Below are 7,924 nucleotides of genomic sequence, written 5' to 3' on the forward strand. Positions count from 1 at the left end.
TATCTGTTCACAAATGGGTCGCGCTAGCTAATATAATAATAGTTGAAGCCACAACGTAATCACAAAAAGATTTGATTTATACACAGAAGAAGACATGAATTGCGATATATAATACGTCGGCCAGATCTGTTCCGTGTCAACTTAAAAGTTGCCGATTTAACAAGGGATCAAGCTAAGAATCCACCGACCCAATTCATATATCAACTGTCAAACCATATTAACTACGACTAAAAACCTAAATTGATCAACATGGGCTCCCAAGTTTTTTTTTTTTTTTTTTAAAAGTAAAATCAAACAATGAATTTAAACGAGAACGTTATTTATCGTCGTGTGTGTTTACATCTACGTGAACATAGAAGATTAAAACCAACAAAAACAAAGTTACATATCTAAACACACAACTTTAACAAATCATATATATGCTGAAAAAATATATATAATACAATTCAAATTAAAGAACTAAATTAACTATTTTTCAATATAAAATATTCCTCACACATCAATCCATCATTTTTGAAAGATATTTCAAGTAACTATAAAATAATAAACGTCTCCGTCTCATAAAAATACGTGGGAGCCAGATAATTATTAATCTTTGCACAGTAGTAATTTCACGTGGTTTGAATAAAAGGAAAATGCTAATGAATATTCATAACAAATAACAATCAGAGATACCTTACTTCAATAATAGAAAGAGATCATGTGCCCCCACAATTTTCTGGCCTTGGAGAGTCGGAGACCCTAATTTCTTTCCAAAAGTCATTGGACGGTTGACTCAATTTTTTGGATACATCAAACCATTCATTTGTGGATGAAAGTAATATTTTATTCCTTAAAATATCTTAATTTAAAAAAGATTTTTTTTATATCTTTTGTCTTTCTTGGACATGAAACAATATTAAATAAGTTATTTATTTCTTTGAATAACTTGTTTTGAGATTTTGATAAGCTCATTATAATATCATATCTAATATATCGTTTTCATATTATGTATATTTGATATGATCAAATCTAGAGAATCCTATATTTACAAGGAAATATCTACAAGAGAGGATTCTAGTCTATATATTGGAGAAAGAGATCGACCGAAAGTAAGAGAGAAACCGTGAGATTTCCTAGAGCTTCATACACGTACATTGACAGAAGGATTGAAGATCTTTGAAAGCTCAAATCGGTTAAGGCTACTTGATGCTTGAAGAACACTCGAAGATCATTGATCAAAGAGTGTTTCGTCTCTACAAGTTTTGGCATCAAGATTTTTCTCCTTAATTCGTTTTCTTTATTCTATTTCATATAGAATTTTTAGGAGAACTTTTACTCTTTATTTTCTCATATGTTTTGAGAAATTGAATTTTACAATAATCACTAGTTTTAGGGTTTGTAAAACTCTTTGATTGTTTTTCTAGTGAAGTTTTGCCCTGAGGCGCTGCAAGAGTATTTTATACTCTTGCTTATTTATCTGAGTCTATTTATTTTGGTTGCTTGTTTATTTTATTCACGTTTAATTATATTCCGCTGCAAATTACTCAAGGTGTTATTGTAGGTGTTGTCAACACCTTGTGACAACACCTCAAACTATTTATGTGCAACCCCTATTCCCTTACAAGTGGCATCAGAGCCATATTCTTGATAGACTAAGAACTGATCTTGGTTTGTTTATTTTATTACAGGGAATAAGATGGACTCATCGTCTGTTGCAAACTCGTTTTTGAAACCTCCGGTTCTTGATGACACGAATTATGAACTATGGAAGACTAGGATGCGATATACTATCAAAGTGATGGATGTTCGTGCTTGGCAAAACATTCTGACTGGTTGGACTCCTCCAAATATATTAGATCCAGAAGGAGACTATATCATCAAGCAAGAAGAAACTTGGACTACCGAGGAAACACAAAGTTCAAGCTACAATGCTAAAGCACTCAATGCAATTTTTGCAACTGTGGATATGAGGATGTTCGAAATCATATCTGACTGCACTATTGCTAAGGATGCATGTGATGCTCTTCAAGAACACTGTGAAGGAACTGATAGCGTGAGAAGAACAAGATTGAGATTGTTAAACGCAAAATTTGAGAATATCAGGATGCATGAGAATGAGACTATTGTTGATTATGATAAGAAACTAAGGGAGATAGCTACAGAGGCGCATGCTCTTGGAGGACCTATTGCTAGTGAGAATATGGTGAACAAAGTCCTTCACTCTTTGCCAAAAAGATTCAATGGGAAGATTTGGGCGCTTGAGGAGATAAAAGACACGTCAAAGATGAAGATGACTGAATGGATAAGTATCCTTCAAGTATTTGAGATGAACTCTACAGCACAAGAGAAGGATAAAGAGAAATCAATAGCACTTCAAGCTTCAAAGCCCTCATACGAGAAGTATGTTCAATTTCATCAAGAAGTTCATCAATCTGATCTAGAAGATGATTCGATCTCTCTCATGACTAGGAAATTCAATTATTATCTGAAGAAGATGAAAGAGACTAGAAAGACGGATCAAAAGCTCAAGGCACCAATGTTTGCTAGCAAGCCTTTGAGAATTACTGGACCAGAACAGTCACCAAGGAAGCCTACTGATACTCCTAAGCCTCGACTGATGTTGGAAGGGAAGATGAAGATAGTTTCAAAGAAGTTAGACACGGTTCAATGTCATGCATGTCAAGGTTTTGGACATTATGCAAATGAATGTGCTAACACGCTTAGGAAAGGTATGAATACATCCTTAAGTGATGGAGAGTTTGATGATGAAGAACATGATGATGAATAAAGTCACACGACCCTATCTGCCCTACTGAAAAGCAAAAAGAAGTTTCAAGTCAATCCTTTAGGTGTTGCCGCAGGTGTTGCCACACCTGGCCGCAACATCTCCCAAAGGCCAGTCTGTTTAAATTCTTCCATTACAGATAATATGTGTGATATTGATTCAGGTGATGATATATCCATGGAAGAAGCTCGGATGATGTTTGAAGAGTTACATACTGATTGGATCGAAAGGAATAAGATGAATACCATTCTTTCCAAAGAAAATTCTGATCTAAAGGCTGATGTGTCTAGACTCGAAGTTATGCTGAGCAAGAAAGACATGTGTTACGCCTTAAACGCATACAAATATCGTGTTATGAGATTAATGTTTTTAATGCATTAACAAGTCTCATAATATTATGTTTTGATGATTACAAAACTCGGTTAATTGTTACTAACCATTTAAAGTGAGATTTTGCATATTAGATTTATTGACAAATAAATTCTTGAAAGCTATTTTGAAGCTATAAATGTACTTATGAAGTCTCATACTTCTCATATAATGGACACAATGTTATGTGGATGATATGGAACATTGTTATGAGGATATGAAGAAAAGGACAAGAATAAGCCAAATTATGGAGCAGCAACTTCCGAAAATTAGTGGGAATTTTCTATGCATTGAAATCCGATCTCCACTGGTCATAATCCAGATGAAGAAGTGTTAAACCGTATGTCCAAATTTGAGAGAAATCCAACGGCTATATTGAGAGATATGATTTTTTTTCAAATATGATGCACAGTACCTACTCCTGCAAGGAACGAAACCATGAAGATTCAAATTCAGAAAATAACTGGGAATGATTGATAAATCCAAATCCAATCTTCACCAATCAGATTTAATCTTAGGATGTTATAAAACTTTTATCCAAATTTCAGATCTATCCAACGGATGGATTGTGAGATATGAATTTGTCCAATATGTCGCGCAGAACAAGATGTGAAAACATGATGAAGCGACTTCTAAAAATTAATGGAACTGTTTTACTCGTCCAAATCCAATCTTCACCGTTCCGAATGAATATCAAGATGTTTTAAAGCATCAGTAAAAATTTCAAATCAATCCAACGGTTAGATTGAGAGATATGATTTTTCCACAAAATCCGCTCAGTGCTGGGTAAAAGCAGGCAGCGGCTCCGAACACTTTATGTCTACTCCTTGACTTCTCAACACACGCTCCATGCACTCAAATCAGATTCAAATCCTTGCCAATTATAAATAGAGGCTTTCCAAGGTCATTTGGAGACATACCAACTCATCTCTTCTCTCCTTTGCAAGCAATCTTCTCTCTATCAGAGTATTTGTGTGATATATTCAAATATTTGAGAGTGTTTGTAAAAATAAGTTTGTGAGTTAGTTGTGCTATTGTTGTAAACACTTGAGTGTGAAGCCAAGTGTGTTGTGTGATTGTTGAGGCTATCCTTGGAGCCCTTAAGGCCAAATGTTTGAGTTGTATCGGCGCGGTGATCGTGTTGAGTTGTACAGCTATCCTTGGAGCCATCAAGGTCAGGACGTTGAAGTGCTAGTGGATCCTTAGTTAATCGATCTTAACCAAGAAGGGGAGACGTAGACGATTTATCGTCGAACTTCCATAAACATCTCTTATCTCTTTTACTGCTTTATTTACATTACACATTTATTTACTGCACTTATATTTGATTGCTTTAAGTCTTCCGCTTGCGCACTAGCATAATCGCTTTAAATTGTTAAATTTGCCAATAGAACCTAAATCCCCCCCCCCCATTAGGTTCTAACAAGCGGTATAAGAGCCACCTTTTTACAAAATATTTTCAAAAAAGACTCTATGGCAAATCTAGCAAGTCAAGGGCAATCAACCAATCGTCCTCCTCTTTTCAAAGGCATAAACTACGGATATTGAAAAAATCGAATGTCCCTATATATCCAATCCGTAGACTATGACCATTGGAAAGTAACTGTGAAAGGTCCCTACATACCTATGAAAGAGGTTGAGGGAGCCAAAATTCCTAAGGGAATGGACGACTTTTCAAATGAGGATATGAAATTGATATCTCAAAATGCTAAAGCTATGAATATTTTGCATTGTTCCTTAGATATGAACGAGTACAACCGGATCTCAATGTGCTCCTCTGCAAAAGAGATTTGGGACAAATTGGAGATATGCTACGAAGGAACCAACCAAGTCAAAGAGACAAAGATAGATTTTCTACAACTCAAATACGAGACATTTGAGATGGAATCCAATGAAGACGTAGATACAATGTTCCGAAGGCTCTCTCAAATCATCAATGAGCTAGCCCAACTTGGAGAACAATATCCAACCAAGCAAGTATGGAGGAGAGCTCTACGCGCCTTACCCAAGGAGTGGGATGCCAAGAGGACTGCCATCATTGAGTCCAACAAAGGCGACACCGCATCGTATGATCTTGATCAACTTCACAGGACCCTTAAAACCCATGAGTTAGAAGTGTCTACAAGGAAAGAGTCAAAGAGGGAGGATGAAAAGAACAAGGCAAAGGGGATTGCCTTATCCACCCAAGTCGAAGAAGAAGATGATGATGATATGACACTCTTCGTAAGAAAATTCAAAATATTTATGCGAGGAAACAACTTCAAAAAGAAGACGGACAAGGAAGTAACATGCTACAACTGTCAACAACAAGGTCACTATGCAAATGAGTGTCCTCTCAAAAATAAGGTTGACAAAGGCAAGAAGAAAGCCCTAATATCGACTTGGAGCGACATCGATGATGACGAGGAGGAAGCTAACATTTGCCTCATGGCTAGGAGTGATGACATCGTCTCTGACGACGACGATGAGGTACCTTCCTATGATGAATTACTACATGCATATAAACATATGTTTGATATGGCTAAGTCACTTAGAAAGAAAAATAAAAACCTTAAAAATTAATTAAAAACTAAGGAGCATGAAAACCTAAGATTAAAGGATGACATAGCTCACTTAGAAAAATCATTCGAAAAAGTTCAATGTTAGTAGTAATAAATTGATAATTTACTTAGCATGCAGAAATGTAGTTTTGATAAGGATGGAATAGGATATGGTAAGAAATCTATAGACTTTACTAGCCTCATTGCTAAAGCAAAAATGAGATCACCCCCTACATGCTCTTATTGTTGTAAAATAGGTCATGCTAGAAATAAATATAGATCTTTGAAATATTAATATGATCAAAAGAGCTATATGAAATGGAGGCCTAAGAGTACTTAACAACTCATCAGTCGATATTATGAGATATAGCCCTACCTACTACTGGGAGCACTCTTGGAAAGTGGCGATGATGTTGCTATGAGAGACTGAACTCTTAGAAGTCCATTTTGTATCTCTCTTTTCTAACACTGTGGATCCAAAAGAACTAAAGGGTACCAAAATCAACTCTTGCAGGAAAATAGGAAAACTGTTCTCCCTAGCATATGATATCTAGACAGTGGATGTTCTAGACATATGACGAGGAACAATGAACTACTCCAATCGGTCAAACCAAAGGAGAAGAGAACTGTCACCTTTGGAGACAACAACAAAGGAGTTATCGAAAGAATCGACTCAATAGGTATTTCTAAATCCTGCTTGATTGATGATGTACTCCTAGTGAAAGGACTTAAGCATAACCTACTATGCATAATTCAATTGTGAGATAGAGGTTATGAAGTCAAGTTCACTCCCCAACACTGCACTATATCACTCACATCTGACAAATTCATAAATTTCAAAGGATATAGATGTGAAAATGTATACAAGGTTTCTTTAAATAATTTATCTTTATCAAATATTAAAAGTCTTGTATCCTTGAATGTTGATGACAACATTCTTTGGCATAGACGACTAGGTCATGTTGGTCCTAGTACCATTGAAAAACTTTTTAAACTTGATTTAGTTGTTGGTATGCCAAAACTCAATTTAAAATTAGATTTTGTTTGTGATGCGTGTCAACTTGGCAAACACACAAGGGAATCTTTTAAAATCAAAAATTTTGTATCAACTTCTATGCCCCTTGAACTTCTTCACTTAGATCTATGTGGTCCCTTGAAGAACGCTAGCCTAGGAGGGAAACTTTATGCATTTGTCATTGTGGATGATTTTTCACGTTACACGTGGACATTGTTTTTAGCCCACAAAAATGATGCCTTTGATTATTTTAAAAAAATTTTCAAACGTGTTGAGAATGAGAAAATTTTTCAATAAAACAGATCTGTAGTGACCACGAAACTGAATTTCAAAATGAGAGTTTTACAAATTTTTGTTAAGAGAAAGACATCAGTCACAATTTTTCTTGTCCTAGGACTTCTCAACAAAACGGGGCCGTTGAGAGGAAAAATAGAACACTTGTGGAGATTGCGAGGACCATGATATGTGAGCATTCTCTACCAAAATATTTTTTTGGGCTGAAGCAATGAACATTGCCTGTTACATTATCAATCGTGTATCAATAATGCCAATTCTCAAGAAAACTCCATATGAATTATGGAGAGGGATAAAGCCTAACATTTAATACTTTCGGGCTTTTGGATCAAAATGCTACATTCATAATAATGGTAAGGACAATCTTGGCAAATTTGATGCCAAATCTGACAAAGGTATTTTTCTTGGGTATTCTACTACGAGTAAAGCTTTTAGAGTATTTAATAAACGCACTTTGCTTGTTGAAGAATCAATGCATGTTGTATTTGATGAATCTATGTCTATTGTTTCTCGCACTAACAATGATGATGTAGAATTACTCGAAGAAGAGATGACTTCATCAAGCTTAAATGATATAGATGTTTCTGTTGAGGAAAAACCACTTCCGAAGGATTGGACGCTTATCCATGGATATTATCATTGGAAGTCCTTCGAAGAGAGTAACCACTCGATCTTTTCTTAATAATAATTGCAATCATCTTGCTTTCGTTTCGCATGTTGAACCTAAGTGCATTGATGATGCTTTATTAGATGATGCATGGATTATTGCTATGCAAGATGAATTAAATGAATTCAAGCGTAATGATTTTTGGTGTCTTGTTCCTAGGCCGCATGATAGATCTATTATTGGTACTAAATGGGTCTTTAGGAATAAACTTGATGATCATGTTACTATCACTATAAATAAAGCTAGGCTTGTAGCGAAAGGATATAGTCAAG

The sequence above is a fragment of the Henckelia pumila genome, chromosome 4 (genome assembly GCF_033568475.1).
Source record: "Henckelia pumila isolate YLH828 chromosome 4, ASM3356847v2, whole genome shotgun sequence".
In the NCBI taxonomy this organism is placed as follows: domain Eukaryota; kingdom Viridiplantae; phylum Streptophyta; class Magnoliopsida; order Lamiales; family Gesneriaceae; genus Henckelia; species Henckelia pumila.